Source organism: Coturnix japonica, chromosome 1 (genome assembly GCF_054131305.1).
Source record: "Coturnix japonica strain WE chromosome 1, WE-NBRP24, whole genome shotgun sequence".
Lineage (NCBI taxonomy): Eukaryota > Metazoa > Chordata > Aves > Galliformes > Phasianidae > Coturnix > Coturnix japonica.
The window spans coordinates 160993340-161012939 of NC_140663.1; the positions used below are offsets into that span (position 1 = coordinate 160993340).

Sequence of the window (19600 nt, forward strand, 5' to 3'; positions counted from 1 at the left end):
ACTTTTTTTTCCTGAGATGAAAGCCAATTTCACTGTAGTTCCTCTATTCTGCAGATTATTTTATCCCATTTCCACTGCCTTCAAATATTTGCGTATCTGAAACTTTCTTAAAAGTGTGCTTGCAAGGTGCCCTATGTAAAAACAAGACCAAGTGAGGTCAAAGCTATAGAGCAAAAGATGTGAACAAAAGCTTGATAGTGGCAGTACTAATGGTTAGTGTTTGGATTTTCATTGCACTTTGGACTAGCTTCTTTTGCAGTGCATACACAGGTGCAATGTATTTAATTTGAATTTTTTTTAAGAGTAACAAAGTATGTCAATAGCACTTGAAATTTCAAAGTAGGGATTGTAAATCACGCTTTGAAATATGAAGCTTCCCGCTGTCATTTTCTGTTCTTGCTGGGTGTTGTACAGGTACCAAGGTATGGCCAGTGATGAAACCAGAAGGTGCTCAGTGATGTTCACAAGCAAGAAGATAAAGAGCTTTTGAACTGACTTGTGTTTTTGTAAATAGCTGTCTCACAGAAAAAGAAGCAGAGCTGCATTAAGTCTATTGACTGACTTAGGTCATGTTTTTCTTACTGCTCTGTGGGAGAAGAATACTTGAGCAGACGGGAGATTTTACACCACTGAGGTAGGAGCACTGATGGACACTTGGCTGTGTGGATCATAAAAACAGGGAACTATGAAAGGCAGCTCTCTGGTCAAGCAAAGAGACAGATTCACATGCAACCCTTGCATTAATTATGTTTAAAATGGCGTAAAACCAACAGCATGCTGAAGTTTATTGGTCCTTCAGACAGATTAATTACAAGCTTGTCATAAATCTGTTTCTTTTAGTATGGCAACTATCTGCCTGAGCAGTGGTCAGAGCTCAGAGCGAACTGCTGAGAGTTTTCTGTGTTCTTTCATACTCCCCTTCGTCTAAGCTGTTGTTTACATCCACTATCACTTTGCCCCTTTCAGCCTAACTCACTCCCGACTCTCCTGGCTTCAAACCCCATCTAACGTGAGGTTCAGCAATGGGAGAGCACAGGAGCTGCTCACACCTGCTGCCTTTCAATAGCTGCCTCTGGGCCAGTAGCCTCTGGCTGGCTTTGCCATTCTTGGAAAAACTGAATTTTAATGACTTTGCTCTTGTCAAGAGCAGTGTAAGGAATGCTCTCTCCTCGGTCTCAGAGCAGTGTCTGAAGACACGTGTGCGACTCCCCTGGAAGCCTGTGCTTGCTCTTCGCCTTGGCTGGAACAAAACTGGCTGTGATTTGTATTCTGCCTGCTGTGGGCTCCCCTGCTGATGTGCAGAGCAGCATCTAATACTGGAGTCTGCACACAGCACAGCCTCATCCTTGTGGCTGCTTTCCTCTGGGCCTCCCCGTGGCAGCCCAGGTGCCTATGGCCCAGCACCCCAGAACATCTCCCAGCAAGTGCCCTTAGTGCAGCTGCATTGATGAAAGCTCGCAGCTGCTCCACCCACAGTGCTTCAGCACATCATTTCTGCTAATGCACACGTATCTGCTTTGTTGATATGATTTTTTGTTACTTTCTGGGACTTGCAATGGTTTTGCTTTAGCTTCTCAGAGCTGGCTGCGGAGCAACCTTTGCAGCCTGAAGTAGAAGTCCTTGCCTCTTCAGCCAGCTCCTTGCAGGGCCCCTGGGCCGAGCAGGGCTGACAGCCACAGCCCTGCTTCCCCAGCCCCACACCTGCTGCGTTAACAGCCAGGGGAAGCTGCTCCCTTGCTGCAGACCGTGCATATTCCAGCCGGGCTTCAAAAGAGCGGAGAGGACTCGGGGGAGGAATTCTGTGAGCAGAGCAGCTGTCACAGCAGGGGACTGAAGGGCATTTTCCAGAGTGCCCCCAATTAATTAGTGTTACAGTGGCTACAGCCTCTCACAGCAGCCCAGGTACGACCGAGTGCCAGCGCTGCAGGGAAGGCCCTGAAGAGCCATTTCAGCCAGTTCTTTGCTTTTCGTTTGATTCCTTCCATTTTTCCTTTTTCTTCCAAAGGGATTCAACGAGGACAGGAGTCATGGCCTCACTGAAAGGGAATTTTATCACAGTAGAATACATTACTGAGTTACAGCCCTTCTTTGCTGCTTTGCTACTGCTGGCCATTTGTGTAATCTGTTAAACAGTCTGGAAAGTTAGAAATGTCTTTGCCAGAGCTCAGCTATAAAGCATGAAAACCAGCTTATGCCGTCTTAAGTTGAAAAATCAATTGGGTCTAACGTCTGCCTGCATTGCTATGCTGTGGCCATCTCGGTGACTGGCAGAGCTGTTCACATGCCATGCCTGCGCTCTGCTATCAGGATTTAGCTTCCCAAAGCCCAGCTGGCCTCACATAGTCTGTGTGCTTTGGGGGTTTTGCCATTTGTTAAATCAGATATGCAAAGAGCTTTCCTCTGTGCGCTTCCAAATGTAGGACTTCCTCCTTCCAGTCTGCACTGGCCGGCATCTCAAACTAAGTAATTCTTAGCCAGGGCCCAACAATAGCTTTTAAATCTGTCTTAAAGTTGTAAAGCAAGACAATAAAGTTTATAGCGATGAAGAAAGAAGATATTCCCACTTCTTATCTTAGTCATGAACCAGTAGATGCTTTTTACCACATAATATTATCAGATAAGCTGTTTAAACACCAGATTGAAGTATTTTTAATCAAACTAGTTCCATTAATTGAATGATTTTTGTTTCTGCCAGTGGAGGTGGATGCTTTTGTTGTTAGGAGCCTTGGGTTGGAAGGCTTGGAGGATGGGGAACATTAGTGTGTTAAAGTAATTATTGCTGTGATTTTACAGACTAATAGCTCGTGACCTTTCCCTGCCTCTCATTGGAAAGCTGGAGATTTCCCCTCGGTGGTAATCTAAATCTCCTATTGTTGAATTTTTATGGTGAAAAAATCCCAAGTAGCCATCAACTTTCCCCTAGAATCTTGCTGTGGTCTTGAGCAGTGTCCTTCTAAAAATCTAATGGGTTTTACTGTGAAACTTTAACTCTGCTTTTGTATGTGCAATTTACAGTATGGTAGCTATTATGTTTGCATATCTGACTTCAAACAATCCCTTGCAGTGTTGTGTAATTTCTTTCATGACTTGCATACATGTGTCATACTTGATATTGCTGCTTTCTCTGCTCTACACAGGATGATTTGTTCCTTCTTTGTTATGGGGGAAGAAAACACAGTAACTACTCATTCACAGAAAATATGACAGAGTGAATAGTTGAACACAGAACAGTAGCGAAGGTGTGGTAATTTTAAGCCCTGCTTAATTAGCGCTCTATCCCACCGCACTATCCTCAGCAATCAAATAATGCAGAGTGCAGAGCTGCCATATAAATTATTAAAATCTGTTCCTTGGAGAAGAGAGATGTTCCTAACTCAAATGCAATAAAGATTTATTGGATTTTCTGATAGAGGGAACTGAGTAAATACACAGTGGGGAAAAAAGTTACAGGGGGCCGTCCACCAGTGACCAGGTGGTTAAAAAGAAACCTTTGTGAGGGATATCATTTCTTAAATTGTATGCAACATTTTGATGATGGTATCAAAATGCAGTTCATCAGCTGTGTATTGCTCCTCCTGCAGAGGAATTATATCAGTGCTAGTTCAAAAGAACTGTTTTTCCCTAGCTGCTCTATTTCCTAGGCAACTTAAACTATTGCTTCAGTTTCCCGTTATTTTCCCATCCATCTGTTGTCTACCTATTTTTCAGTGTCTACTGTTGTGTATTCCCTTCAAACTTATTCATGGTCTTTAAGTGAAAGAGGAATCAAACCGCTGTCTTTTCTGCCTTCAGCTGCACTCAGCATTGTTCTCTTCTGCTTCTTCCAGTGGTCCCGTTGCCTGGAAAACACATCCTTCATTGCCTTTCCAACTCCGTTACATCCATGCACCTTCTGTTCAGTAACCTCTTGGTTTCCTCTGACATCTCATAAATCACACCAGTTTTCCTATCAGCCTCTCAGTGCTCCCTGTGTCTTCTTCGTGGTGTTCCCTCAATCACTGTGATACTGATAAACCCTCTGTGCTATTTCCACTACTCCCCATCACCCAGTATAGTCTTTGGACAAGGTCTGTCCTCTCCATATTGGATGGTCATCATAACTGATTTTCAAGCCAGTGGCTTTTCTGTCTTTTGTTGTTGTTGCTGCTGTTTTTCACAATGTTGGTGTTATTTTTCTAGTACAAGCTACCTCTTGTCCCAAGCTGTCACGTTTCTTTTGCCATCTCTGTTTCTGTGGAAATGTGGTTGTACACAGCAAGCTACAGTTCTCTTTTAATTAAATGAGGTGTTAATGAGAGAAAGCAAAACAGATTCCAACCAGAGCATCCTAGCAGAATAGCAACTGGGTTGGACAGAAGTGTCCTAACATCTGCCGGCTTTGAGCCTTTTAAAGCAATAATGGTGTTTCATTCTGTGTAGCAGATGCCACTGAGATACAGTGTGTTGGTGAGCCATGGTCACAGGTACCCTGCAACACCATGTTCGCCTCCAGTTTCACTGCCTGACTCAGGGAAAGCAGTGCAGTGGGTTTTAATTAGAATATTACTTCTTAGTGCTGAATAATGTGAAGAGTGTGCTAGACGGTTCTTCATTAAATGTGTGGTTGACAAGTACTTGTAAATAGTGTTCAAAATAGATGTGCGACTGTGATATCTTATTAATAGTCTTCTCCCAGCATGTGTAAAAATTTGTCAAGAAGTACATCAAAAGGGTTAAGAACTCAAAGAAGTGGTTAAGGATCAAATGCCTCCACAGAGGAAGAGGGAACTCAAGACTGAATAATGCTGTGAGCTTTCCTGGAACAGAGCACTGCCAGCTGCTGTTATAATCCCATCACTTTCAACAGGCACACAGTGAGTCTGGGACCATCTTGTCTCCCAGTTCAGTATTAAATGAAGTTTTGAGGCTGGCACGCAGGGTTATGTCATCCTCTTGATGAAGTGGCCTGTGTTGTGCATCCTCACACATCTGTAACCACTTAGGAATGCCCCTAAAGTTTTCCAAACTGTGACAAACCACAGGATGAACAAGGGTAGCTCAGGGATAGTGGAGGAGGAACACCGGATTTTCTAATGAATAAGCCTTCGGTCCAGAAGGCAGTAAATAACTTCAGAGGAGAGACTTCTGCTCTGACTAAGCACTTTGCTTTTTCAAGAAGCAAATCTTATTAATGCTTTTTCACTGGAACTCCCTTTGCGTGGCTTGTCCTGACCAAACGTTTGGACTTGTGCCTCTTGCAGACAGCTTGCAAAGCAAAGCACAACAGCAGTAGAGCAGGATGTGAGGTTTGTACAGCTGCTGGTCTTGTTGTAGTTGTACTGGGCTGGGAGAAAAACAAAGCGACACAAGTAGGTGTTTTGTGAACACCTGAAGGGGCTGACGCTTCTTCTGAAAGTTACTTTTCCCCTGTTTGATTTTCCCTTCTCTACTCTCTTATCTTTCCTTCTGCCTTTTCAGGTGACTCTGCATCCTTCGTTGCCAGCATTCCTTGGTCCTGGAGAGATCAGGAAATGGGTGCCATTTCCCATAGTGTTTGAATTACAGTGGCTGGCTGAAGGAGTATAAAACACAGGCCAGTCCATTACTCAATCTTGCAGGCCCCACTTGAACTTCTGTGGTGATCATGGTCTGCCTCTTATTTCAGCCAAGTGTAATTTGGGAAGCACTAGTGCAGAGCAAGGAATTGATGACCACTTTTGTACCTTTAGTCAGGCCTCAGTAGTTTTACTGATGCTGCCCTAGTGATTATTTTGCATTGGACTGTATTACTGATCAGATGAGTATCATTTTACTAAGAAGGGTCAATAACAAATAGCTTGCTTGATGCTGAGTCCTTTAATTCAAACATGACAGCAAGGTGTTGTGTCAGAAACTTCCAGCAACCCCCAGGGCATTCAGCAGAGCCATGATAGGGCACTTGATGCTCACAATGTATTCCTTTCTGGTGAAACAAAATCCCTTCCTTCACCTGAGGTGCCAGCCTTCCCGTTAAACCCCTTCCCAGTACAGGTTCAAAATCAGCTGAGCTCTGCTGGCATCCTGTGCACCAACAGCTCTCTTATACTATCTCAGAGCTGATCAAGAGCAAGGACATAGGCTCACACCCAGCTGCCCCTGTCTGCTCTAAGTTACTTCCCAACTTGATCACAGCTATTCTTTTTAAAACAGTAGAATGGAAAGGATTAATTTTTAAGGGGAGATTCATTGCATTCTTCCCTGGGGAAATATAAGGTATTAATTCAGATATGCAGTTGCATCTTAGAGTTAAAAAGCATTTTTGCATGCTGTTGCTAAAAGCTGTCCTCTCTGTGCTAATTATTTCTGTCCCTGAACTCTCCAAATTCCTCTGTTTTGGTATCCCAAATTCCCTAATCACATACTTTCAATCTTTCCAAGTTTCAGCAGCTAAAATTTTCTTTCCTATCCATTAATCAGACTCTGATCTTTTCAAATTCCCCTTCAAGCTTCTCCTCCTGAGCTGTTTCTAGTTTAGTGTTGCCAAATCCTGCCATTTATTACAAGCAATGTGAGCTTGGCCTTTGCTCAGGAGGCCATAGGAGCAGGAGAGCATTTGCAATATACTCCTCCTACCTCAATATGCTTTGGAACTCAAGTAAATCTGGCTGTCTGCTGTACTATAGCATGAAGGAAATTGCTGTGCTCGTCAGGCAGAAATTCCGTATTTTCTATATTCGTCACATCATAGCTGTGAATGTATGTACCTCTCACTACACTTTCTGTTATTTGGTGTTACTTTGGGCAGGTAACACATTTATCATATAAGACAACTGAGCTTCTAAGTGTTACTTTGAGCCAAGGTAGGAAGAGAACCTGCTAGAGTAAATAGAGAAAAAAATAAGCTCTTAGCTGTACTGCTTGAAGAACAAGCAGCCTGTACTGTAGGCTTTGTGAACCCACACTAATGCCCTTATGTTTTGCATTTGCTCAAGCATTAGTGCTGATTTCTGCTAGAAAAGAAGCCCGCTTTCACCTTTTCAGTAACACAGATGAAGTGCTATTGTGTGGGGGTTTACTGCCTGGTAATGTTGATATAGAATACCCTACTTGTACACCCTGAGCTAATAAGCGTCAGTGAAGCTGACAAACTGGACTAGTGATGCTCTGTTCCTGATCTGCTCTGGGGAAATAAAACTCTGTAAAATAGTCAGGAAAGGCCTAATTACGCTACTGATTTTTCTTTAATGCAACTCCAGATCTTTCCAACTTTCCAATTGAAATGCATTCTAATAAAATAAAGTGAATGTGGTTTTCTACTTTTACTTGTACTCCTACAGTGTGTTGCACTTTCCATGTATATAGGCATTGGGTGAGCTCTCTCCGTCAGTGCAGAGATAGCTTGACTCCAAACAATGCTGCTTGTTCTTTGGCCTCTTCTGACAGGCTGGTTTTTCTCTGTGGTCATCCTCATGGTCAGATGCTGAATGGAAGTTGCATAGGCCTCATCTTGAGTGAGTAAATAACAGTGCTGATAGAATGCAAGAAGTCTTTTCTCTCCTTTGCCTAAAACCATCATTTCGCAAACATCAGCAGAAGCTCCCAGCAGCTGTGGTCTTACAGAGGCTCTGAGTCTGAGCAGGAGGAGAAAATCCCCAGCACAGGCCAGCTGTTGGCCAGAGGCAGAAAGGCCGTAGACTGTTCTCATATATTGGTCACTGGAGCTCTTCACTTGAATAGCAGCTGTAGCAGAGACCAGATGAGAGCCCCAGCTACCCACAGCAATATACTTTCCGCTGGTTGAGCCCTGGGTTACTTTCTCCTGTGGGTTTTGTACAACACTTTAATATACTGTGTAACACTTGAGGGCACTTGGAGCCTCTCTTCTCTATCTGCCTCCACAGTTCAGTGACATCTGAGTGAACTTTAATACTGAGACTGGCTCTTCAGCCAAATGTGTTTGAATTTAGCCAGTGTATTTCTCAGTTTAGAAAGGGACAGGCAGAACAAAGAATGATAAACCTAATCCTTATTCTTAACGCAGAGGCTAAATAGACACTTCTGTTACTTGTTTGGCACAAAATTCTGCTGTTATGATTTGGAGCTAAGATGATAAAGTAGTTTGAGTCCTTTTGTCATACCAGGACCGTATGATGTATGGTGAGAGCTCTGCCAGAGAACAGCACTGCATCCCTGGGAATGAATCATTCTTCTTCCCATGCTAGGATCTGCTGCTGACCTCAGCGTGCCTTATGACTGTTTTCATCATCTTTTTCCGAAGTACATAAATACCCAACTTCTGCACATTGCAGATCCTTTTGTTGATATGTTTAATGGGTTCAGAAGCGTGATTGTATTGAGTGTATGTACCTCAAGGGCTTCTTGGGCTCTTGTGTCTTGATCCTCCCGTCAATCTTCATATTGCTTATGGTTAACTATGTTGGTGGTAAGTTAGGCTAAGCTCCAAACAGGGACCTGAGAACGAGTTCTCATTACTGAATGGACTCTGAATTAGGCTCAATGTGTTACAGCCCAGGCTCCAGGGAGATGCACGGACTTGATGAGTTCCATCTCCAGCCTGAGTGCAATTTTAAAGTAAGGCCAATGGCCTGCAGTGCAAGAGGAGAGCATGCAGGTCACCACATTTAACAAACCAATGTGAATTAGTCAGTCTGATCTTCCTGTTCAGCTTAGACACCGCTATTAATTAGGTGGACGATTCTCTAAAAACTCACAGAATGTCCTGAAGAGTGTTTTCACAGTTTGGTAGAGTAATCACACCTGTTTCCTCCAGTTGAGGTGTTCCTCTAGTAGCTGTGTTCACTCCTCTATATTGCAGAGTAAGTGGTGTAACAGAGCATAGTCTCTGAGTTTGTGAGTAGTGCTGCATGTGGGGAAAGCACTTCTTTCTCCCATGGTTCTACAGCAGTGCAGTGCAAAGAGGAGCATGTGCTTGCAAACCAGAACCATCTTGGGAGTATTTCCTCATTTGTGGTAAGATCTTACTCCATTAGCTATATGATTGATTCTCTTGAATGGAATGCATTCTCTGCCACGCTGTACAGGGCAGTATCTCTTTTTGTTAATTACTCATGTTTATCTTCATGTTGAATCCCATCTTGCCATTTGATTTTTCATGTAAGGTTTTTATTGGCAGTTGTTAGATGTAGTGATTTAGCAGCAGTGTTTCTTCAAGAGGCTTTGCTATCACTGCAGCTGTTTCTTTTGAGCTATATTTAGCTCTGCAATGCCTATGTTAATTCGGAAGTTCTCTTTTGGAAAAGATATGCTTAGTTTTATCATTCTTTGAAAAGCTGGGGAGTACTTTCAGATGTACTTAAAAAATGATGATGTTTCTGCTTGAAAAATTAAAGCTCTCAGGGCCTTATTTCTGCCTGGTGCTTCTGCAGGCAAGATATAATTAGTCATCTGAAAACTCTTGTTAAAAAAAAATCCTCTGTATAAATGCAAAGAACTGAGAATGAAAGGATTTAACTGACTGACTGTAGAAGGACACAGGCCTATTGAATGTCAAGTAGGTAACCCCTACAGCTCCATACCCTATGCTGTATGTACCTCCTAGAGTTCATATAGCCTGCACCTTGCCTTAAAACAAGGGGAGAGGAATAAAATAAGACCAGATGTGGATGAGGAGCATAGCAGGTAATACCTGTCTCTAATACCACAACCAGGTTTCTGCACCGAAGACTTCCTGAGCTCTCCCTCCTGGGTGGTTTTAAATATAAGGTATATTTTCCAGCTGGGAGATTCCCCCCACTGGTGGGGGGTGATTCTGTGCTACCATGGCCACCGGGTTTGTGTGGTTAAGTGTGATACACCCTCAGTTTATCAACATTGTCATTCTCAGTTTGCTGCTCCAGAGACATAGCAGAGGTGGTGACATCCAGCTAGTTGGCACATTGACAGTGCATAAGTTGGTGTGGGCTTATAGAGCAGAGCTAATGATATTCATAAATGCACTTCCATTAAGAGGGAGAAGTGTCTGTATTGTAAGAGAACTCATCCAAAGTTTCAACAAGTTTATTCAAATAGTGCAGTGTATTTAGTTTGCAAATCCATTTATATCATTCTTTTAGCAGGGAAGACAAAAACATCTGCTTTACTATATGCTTGTTCCAAGAGTGTCTGTCATCGTTTCTGGCAAGGAAAAAGTTAACAGGTAAACCCTCAGGAAGTAACTACTTCAGTATTTCCAAAATCAAAAGAAATAATTATTGGGATGACAAAGAAAATAACTTCTTGTTCCCATGAAAAATAAGTGTTTCTAATGGAAATAATTAAGTCCCATGGCAAATCTGAACTATTCAATCAGGTTTTCTTAATTTGATCTTTAAAACCATTTCCTTTCCCACTTGCCAACTGTCTGATACAGAAATGCTGATGATTTTAAAAGAAAAATGAGTAAGACCCTCACTTAGAAGAAATGGAACAAAAGGAGCTGAAGAAGTAAATTTTATGCCTGATGGTGAGTTTTGAAATTCCCTTGAATGGCTCATTTGTACTTCTGCTATTGTTTGTCAGACAGAAGAAAAAATGCTTACGGACAGAGGAATCTTCAGAAAAAAGCACATATTTCTTATTCTGAATTCTGGATTTCCAAGTGTTTCATGATAGTTTTTCTATCTATTTTTCCATGTAGGGAAGAAAATAATACTCTTTGGCACAGGTGACAAAGGAATTGAAATGTGTGAATTAATGACACTTAAAATGCATAAGGCTTCATAAAGGAGCTTACTGGTTAAACCATGGAGTTTAAAAATGGCTGAAAGATGTCTCGAAACAGGTTTAATAGACTGTCTGCAAATGGTAATTTCTCTAGTTGGAAACAAGTTACTAGAGGCTTACTCCAGAGGATTGCTCTTTTTAATAATACATATATAAATAATTTGGATGAGAATATCAGATGTGTGATCACATTAAATGTTCACTCACACTACCAAGGGTAGGGGAAGGGAATAGAAAACAGTTCAGAGGGATTTGGGATCTTTTAAGTGTCTGAGTCTTTCAGTGGAAAAAAACACACTTTTAATTCAAACAGATGTAAAACAATGAGTCTGGTGGCAGCTATGACAAAAAAAAAGCCAATAGAGCATTCACACACTGACCAGACACGGAGTTGAGGTTTGCTCTTCAGCTGTGTAGCTGAAATTTTTAAGCTCAGTGTAGCTGTGCAGGAGACAGTAAGAAAGAGAGGTTTAATACTGAGAGAGGGAAGAAGGAAAATAACGTACAAATTGAAGAATATCATGACTGAATAGTGCACTGCTGGATCACAGAAAGGAATGAGATGGGCTGTGGGACTCCAAGGGACAGATTTCAGTCCTATTACACAACTGAAACTAAAAATCTCCAGATACTGAATAGGGAGGAACTAACTGCAGTAGAATCTGCCTCCAAGGCTTTTTTTCAGCAGGACTGTCAGTGGGGTAGGGCTGGAGGATCAGCTGGAGGTGAGTCATCTGTTTTTGTTAACAAGAGGGACCATAGAGCCTGAGGTAGTTGTTTGAGGTTACTTCTCTTTTTTGAGCTTATAGCATGGCAGTTCTGATCCATCCATCGGAGACCTCTTAGAAAAAGAGACTGTTGAATGTTTCTTTGAGGTGGTAGGATAACTGAAATACAGCGAATCTAAAAGAGCACTTAGAAGAGCAGTGGCAGTGGCAGATATACCCAGGACAGTCAAAGCTCAACAGCAGGGAATAAATAAGATGATTAATTCTGAAGTGTTTTGTGGGACAAACAGGAAGGTAAAAGAGCTGCTCTTTGCCCACCTCTTTTGTCAGTTTCCAATTGCAACATTTTGCCCTATGAAGGTAGAAGCCCAGGTAACATCAGTGTCATCAAAGGAAAAAGATCTGAAAAATTTGAAGTTAATACAGAATTTTACCAAACTGTAACGACAAACTTGCTCCAAGGTAGTTTTAGTATGATGAATTCAATATGGAAGTTGGCTTTCATTGGGTATCTAAAGCCCTGGAACAGGCTGCCCAGGGAGGTTGTGGATGCCCCGTCCTTGGAGGTTTTCAAGACCAGGTTGGACGGGGCCCTGGGCAACCTGATCTAGTAAATGTGTATGTTTGGTGGCCCTGCCAGGCAGGGGGTTGGAACTGCATGATCCTTGAGGTCCCTTCCAACCCGAGTCATTCTGTGATTCTGTGATTCTGACCCCATGCTGTGTTCACATTCCTGCTTGTGGAAGATGAGTGCCTGCTCTGATACACCCCAGCCTGACACCCAGCGGCACTGGGCTGGCATCCAGCCTGGCTGTGAGGGGAGTGAGACTGGGTGCAGGAGGAGAAAGGACTCCCTGGCACTCTCAATCACTCTCAATCACAGGTTCTGTGATTCTGTGATATTATAAAATGCTGAGTGATCATTTAATATACTACGTTAGTGGACCCTGGTAGAGAAGAATCATAGAATTGCTCACAACCCAACCATAGTACCCTAACTAACAGCCCTCTGCTAAACCATGTCCTGAGCGACGCATCCAAATGGTTTTAAACACATCCAGGAATGGTGACTCAACCACCTCCCTGGGCAGCCTATTCCAGTGCTTAACAACCCTTTCTGCAAGGAAGTTTTTCCTGATACCCATCCAAAACTTAGCTTGGTGCAACTTGAGGCCATTCCATGAGGACATGGTTGTGTTGGTCATCATAGAAACAAAGCTGTCTGTTATCAGATGTACCCAAAGGAGGCAGTATCTGAGTGATAGTTCACTAATACGTATGCTGGTAGTTGGCAAAAAAAAAAGGGCTATACAGTCTCCCTTCACACTGAAATGACCTACGTGCCTCTGAAATGAGGCAAGTGTAGTGGTTGCTGAGAGGACCTTCAGTGTGAGAGGGTGCATTTTTGTACCGTGATTCTTTTTTGCTACATCTCTGAGTAAATCATCTTGAGAGATGGACAGTTAAGCCAAGTTCTTGAGCACAGCTCAACTAAATACTGACTGCAGTTTGTGTAGGTATAGGTTTTGATGCACGCAAATTGGGATCACTATATCCTCAGCCTAGTAGCAAATTATGCTGTTTTGTCTGCTTGGCCATGTTTTACACTATATTGCTCTGGTTGACTCCTCTTGCTTCCTCATTTTTCTCTTCCTCAGATATGCTTATTGTACTGGGGCTCTAGTTTTGTATGGCACTAGATAGCAGGTTTTTAGCAAGCTTGGAAAATTAGGGCTGCTATGCTGTAGTGTCCTATTATGGAACATGTCTCAGAAAGTCAACCCATGACCAGAGCATTGGCAACATATAGGTTAGTATGCTGCTGAGAATTGTAATCCATAGGTAAAACAGTGGAAGGAAAACTCAGTCAACAGAGACCCCAAATGCAGATGTGGAGAGGTAGGGAGTGGGATTTCATCTACATGGTGAAAAAGTTGTGATGTGGCTAAAAGAAGTTTCCAAAACCCAGTATGGCTCTTTGACTGGAGTGAGGCTGATGGTTTGTTGCAATTTAACAGTGTTTATGTAGGCCTAAAAGTGTTTAGAGGTAAGCGTTTCCTGCCTGGTTACAAACTTGTTTAATCTCTGCAATATAAAGAGTTTGGAGAGAAGCTTTGATGTGTCAAAAAAACTTAGCAAGAAATAGTACCTGCCTTTGGTGGAAGGAATAGGTTCATTGCAGAGCTTTAACAGGTCTCTGGGTCACCTGAGCCTCTGCAGGAGAGAGCAGAGGCTGGCGGGAGGTCAGTGGAAAAGTGCAACTTCTGACAATGTGGTTTTTTTTTCTCCAATATCGCGCATCTGTGAAAAATGTAACTTTTTTCTTTTTTTTCTTTGGTTTTTTTTTCTTTTTTAATAGAAGCAGTTCTTATGCTTTTCCCACCAGGATGTGAACAACTTGTCGCAGTTGTGTTTGGTGGGCAGACACTCGTCTGATTTATGAACACAGTTCAATTACGGGTACAAATTTTGCAGATGCAGAATGCATTTGTGAATAAGAGTCTTTCCTCTGATATTTCCTCTTTGTATTCCACATTTGGTCTTGATTGCGCAGCCAGTGAAATCAGTGGGAAATCTGCCATCAGCTCTGATGGGAGCTCAGACCCTTGGGTCTTTATGCTTCTGGTTATTTCCACTCTTTTATTTAGCTAATAAGAATTACACAAATTCTCCTCTTACAAAAATATTCTCTCTGGCAGTAATAAGATATATTTCCCCTGAGAGCTATTTTTGCTATATTGCTATTGCTTTCTGATCCTTAATGGCCGAATCCTGGTCGAGCCTCTCATGAAACTAGTCTGCAGGCTTATAGGCTGCACAGTCAATCAGAGAACAAGGGAAGCAGGGCATGGCCCAAAGAAAGGACTGTCTGACTGCTTTTACTGCAGTGTGAGGGCTGGGGGTAGAAATGGAGATCGCTGAAATGAGAGTTTCTAAAATGGGTGTTCTGATTTGTCACACTAAGAAAATTTTATAGATAATTTAATCCTATGCACAATTAATGGCATGAAAAGGGACAAAGGAGGCCATACAGATCTCCTCTGCGCTAAGTGGAGTGGTTTAGGTCCTTGTATCGTGTAACTTTACACCTAGAGATGGGAGCAGGGTAGCAGCAAATGCTGTTCATATCAAGTTGTAGATAAGGGTGTCACTGGAGCCTTTTGCCCCTTTAGGTGTCTTGTAACAGCCTTTCACAACAGCTGTTCCATTTTAAGGATGAGTGCACACAACAAATTCCAGACATCCCATGGCCAGTGCAGTTGCTGAATGGTGAGTTTCGGCTTCATTTGGTACAGGCCTCAAGAGGGCTGAGACGGAGCTGTCAGCGCTTATTGTTCAGCCTCTGAGATCTAAATAAAGAAAACATTTCAAATTCCAGTTGACGCTGTTGTTTAACTGGAGAGAAATAAACACTGAGAGCGTGAGTTTTTAAACCAGTCGTATCCCTCTTGCATTTGTTTTATGTTTCAACTGTGTGCCTAAAAATATGAAAGTCTTGGTTTAATATCTTCATAATCTCCGACAGTTAAAGAAAGGGATAAGAAAAGCAGATTTACTCAGTGACCAGGAATAAATGAATATTCATTGTTGAGGATAAATTGACCTGTATGCTTTTCTTCCTAAATTGTCTTCAATCTCTCAATTCTATTCAAAAGCTCTGAGCGTAACTAATGCTGCTTTTCTGAAGTATGCTTTTAATAAGTCAGCTTTTGCTCATATTAGTAGTTTATGTGTTTATTAATACAAATAACTGCTGGTGGAATGTTGGCTGCTCATCGTCATTTAAAACAGCTTTTGAGTAAAACAGAAATATATTTCATTTTGATAGAACTCCAAACGTTTAAAGCACAACCTTATGGCTTATTAGAGAGTTGGACTGGCTTCTTCTATGAGGCAGCCGTACTTATTTTTTAGAAGCCCTTCCGTAGATGATTCCTCCAGAGTTGTGAGGGCATTTTTAAAATAAGATCATTATTTTTTTAAATGACTGAAGCAAAAGCCTACTAAATGTTGCTCAAGAAAACAAAAAGCAGCAGAAGGAATGTCTGGAATGACTCTCACACATGCTGGTGGAGAAGCAGAGGTAAACACTACCACTGGGATTATATATAGCTTCACATGACATGTTCATTTCTGACATGAAGATTAATTTTAAGAAGAAATGTAGTGCTTGCATGGATTTTCCTATCTCCCTGCACAGCAGAACTGGTCAGAAAATTGCATGTGTGACTTTGTCCATGGTGGCTCATCTATGGACAGATTTCAGTATTTTCCAAGGAGTTGCACCCCTCTCTGTCCCTTCACATCCATAAATCTTCACGATGCATGCAGCTACTTTAGAAGTGAGTCCAAAATGTGTTGCTGTCTGACCAAATGGTAGTGTAGCTCTCCCGAGAGAAAGAACACATTGTTTTTGCAGTTTTAAATAGAGCTAAAAGTTTAGTTGTAGTATAGCCCAGCTATTAAATTACTTTCTCAAGTGTGTTAGGAAATATACTTGATGGCTGGGAATACAGAGAGAGTGTGTAGTTTAGTTACTGGAGCTAGACAGAGCTATTGCCAAATGTCAGTACCGTCGTATACTTTAATGCAAAAAGCTGTAATCATTTTATATAGGAATTATTCTCTTTACAATACTAAGGGAAGCTGGCCACATTTTGTCAGCACAGGATACTTTCGAGCATGCATAAGACTGCAAATATACAAGAAACAGCGTATTCTAAGGTTAACTGCACATCCGTATAATGGTGTCAACTATTATATCTCAGCCCCTCCCAAGAGGTAATAAGCAAACATTCTGTAGACGAATGGTCTCTTTTTTTTTTCCTTTGCTCCCATGTGAGGCAGTCTAGGGTTATAAATGTTTTGATGATTTATTTCCTTCTGCGTCTTTCTTCTCCTGCTGTTCCTTACGTTCTCTCATCCTTTTCACATTTTCTTCTTCTTCCTCACCCACCTCTTCCCCATATTAAGTTTTTTTAAAAATCAAATCAAAACAAGAAATACCTTGTGGCTAAAGAAGTGCTGTTTATTTCACTCTGAAAACCAATACTTCTCGATTTACTTCCAAACACCCCATCTTACACCCCCTTAAGCTTTTGTTTCATGATAGCAAAGTTCTTTTCACTCTGAAGAGCTTTCTTCTCGGCACTGGTGTTTTATTTTAGGAGCAACTGGAGGCAAGTATATGGCATGCTCTGTTTGTCTGATGTCAATAGATCTTTGTTGAACATTCCTAAAATTATCACCTATAGTATCATCGTTCCTTGATCTAATGAACTTGGGCATAGTCTTGTGGAATGTCTTCTGTTTTTCTTTCCTGGGAGGTAACGGACCTCTGTAGTTTCTTAGTAAAGATGTTGGAGTTTTCTTTCGAAAGGTTACAGTCTTTCCCACTACACCGCAGCAGGTACTCCAAGATACAGCTCTTTAAGAATTTCTAATATGTATTCCTCCATACTATATGCTGTCTCTTGGAGGCAGGAGAAGCATGTCTGCTTCTGACATTCGTATTTCTGTACTGAGAACAAGTTCTCAAAGTAGGATACTACTTCCCTCATTACCTGGAGATGTTTTTGGGTCATAGGAACCGCCGCTTTGCAACACCGGAGGCCCAGGTTCGAGTCCCCCTGTGGCGCAGGTGGTAGAAGTGCCGCTCTGCTACACAGGAGGCTCGAATCCTGGGGGTTGGACTCGATGATCTCTAAGGTCCCTTCCAACCCGCACGAGACTGTGATACTGTGTGATACTGTGATAGCTCAATTCAAAGAATCACAGAACTGCTCAGGTTGGAAAAGACCTTAAAGATCATTGGTCCAACCACAACCCAACCACAGTGCCCTAACAGCCCTCCACTAAATCATGTCCCTGAGCACCACATCCAGACAGTTTTTAAACACATCCAGGGGTGGTGACTCAACCACCTCCCTGGGCAGCCCATTCCAGTGCTTAACAACCCTTTCTGTAAAGAAGTGTTTCCTGATATCCAACCTAAACTTACCTTGGTGCAATTTGAGGCCATTTCCCCTCATCCTGTCTCCTGTCACCAGTGAGAAGAAACCAGCCCTGCTCTCACTGTAAGCGCGTTTCAGTTATTGGAAGAGAGGGAAGGTTTGGTAGCTGGGCTGAGCATTTATCTGGTCGCAAGTTGACCCCCATGATGTTTTGCTCTCTCATGAGTAGAAAGTTCAAGAGGACTAAGTTTGGGAGACTGTATTTGAATGTAGTATAGTCAAATGTGAAATATCCAGGAATCAACATAATTGCTTATCTTTATCAATTTGTGATAAGCAATAATGATCTTGAGTTACCAGCTGCATCATCTCCCCAGACTTTCCACCGAGTTAAGTTTTCTCAATACAGAATCAAAACTGAAAAAAACCAACTGGAATTATATTGTTTCCCTATAATGCTTCTCATCTTTTCATGTTAGAGACTGTTACTCTATTATACATTGAACAAAGGCAGAATAGTTTCCCAGAAATGAGTATCTTCCCATCTACATGGAGATAAATAGCTTGACCACGATTTCACACTTGATCGTTGTCCAAGCCAAAGTCTGTTTTTCCTTACTCTTTACCCTATGCCCTGCAACCTCTGTAACTTCACTTTTGGTTTCCAGACTGAAAGAGGAAGATTTTTTTTTTTTTCTTTCTTATTATTATTTTCTTTCTGAAGTACTGTGAGGTGATTCATTTCACTGACAGTAGTAGAGCCTCTAATTCACACAAAGGTTGGTGAATGGAGAGATGGATGCATGCAAGGTGGAGAATATTTCTTGTGTATGCAGTGATGGAGCCTGCAGTTGTGTGCAGGGGAGCACAGTGCTGTACTGCAGTTTGGTGTGGGTTGAACATGGGGCTATTTGCACAAAGTGTGTAGAACTGGAGTTTCTACAGGTCTTAAAGCTGATGTCAGTAGCCCATGTTACCTTTAGGAAGTGGCTGTTCATATTTTTTCTTGTAAAGGCAGCATTAAAAGGGTAGTCTTAAACACTGATATCCCCAAATATTATATATTAGCATTAAATGAGCTTATAATAATAATGGGAAAACCTTTAGGAATTGTGACCTTTAGAATCATTTGAACCGTCTGCTTTATGTCAATTTTTTGCCTTTTAGAAAGTGCTAATTCTTGTTAAGTCCGCATGAGAGACTAGTTTAATGAGCAGATTAAATGGGTGATTATACGTCTTTTAAAAATGGGTTTTGTGGCCGGGCTTCACGATGCCACTCTCCGATTTGGCACTGCAACATAGAGAAGTCCTTTTAATTACCCCTGCAGGGTCACTGGGACCCAAGCTGTTTGCTTTATTAAACCCTGATGGCGCCTTTGGAGCAGCTCCTTCTAAACTCTGCTGTCACAATTGTATCTAAATTAGCATCTGAGTGACCCTCTGTTCAGGCTTTCCAAACCCCAGCTGACGGGGATTGGCAGAAGATGCTAATTGGTGGGGCCGGGCTAGGGACAAGGGCTTGCCAAGATGACAAAAGGACTAATGTTTCTTTCAATATGCATCCAGATTCACATAAGTACCTCTTTTAATTACCAAGAATTATTGTAATGCCCAGTCAATGGAATAATTGACCCTCAACAGGGAGAGCTTATTATGTAATAAATAATGGCGCAGGCCTTGTCAGAGTAGCAGGTAGCGGGGTGATTTGCAGGGCTGAAAAGAGCTTTTCTCAGCAAGGGCTCTGGGCTAGACCAAGGCATCCCAGTAGGAGTCCAGCGAAGGGGACTAATTTGAGTTTAACTGAGAGGAAATGCGCTGAAAGCTTTTAGACTTATCCTTAGGGTGACAAAGGAAGGGGAAAAAAGAAGAGAATTGGGTTAGTAGTTTGGCAGCTTACAAATAGGGGATCTCTCACTGATGAGGCAGACAGTCGCGCATTGAGCAGTTGTTTTTATGCCAGGGATTTTTTAAAAGTATATCTTCATCTGTGGTAAAATGAACCATCGTTAGAAATAGGCTGTTGGTATATGTAAATTGCATCATGGCTCTTTTCTAAAGAAACAAATGTGAAGTGGTTTTGCGTGGCCTCCTGTCCTTCCTTTTTGACTCATAAATCCCCAAAGATGCTGCAGACGGGGGGGATTAGATCTATTCACAATGGCACTGAAATAAATACAAGATTCATTTATTTTGTTGGTGCCCCCAGAAAAATTCA

The 19600-nt window shown here is 42.0% G+C and overlaps 1 protein-coding gene across 7 annotated transcripts in view; it reads left to right on the forward strand.

Annotated features, from left to right (window-relative positions):
* Positions 1-19600, forward strand: part of ATP8A2 (ATPase phospholipid transporting 8A2) — a 280727-nt gene that overhangs the window by 203248 nt on the left and 57879 nt on the right. The window lies entirely within an intron of this gene.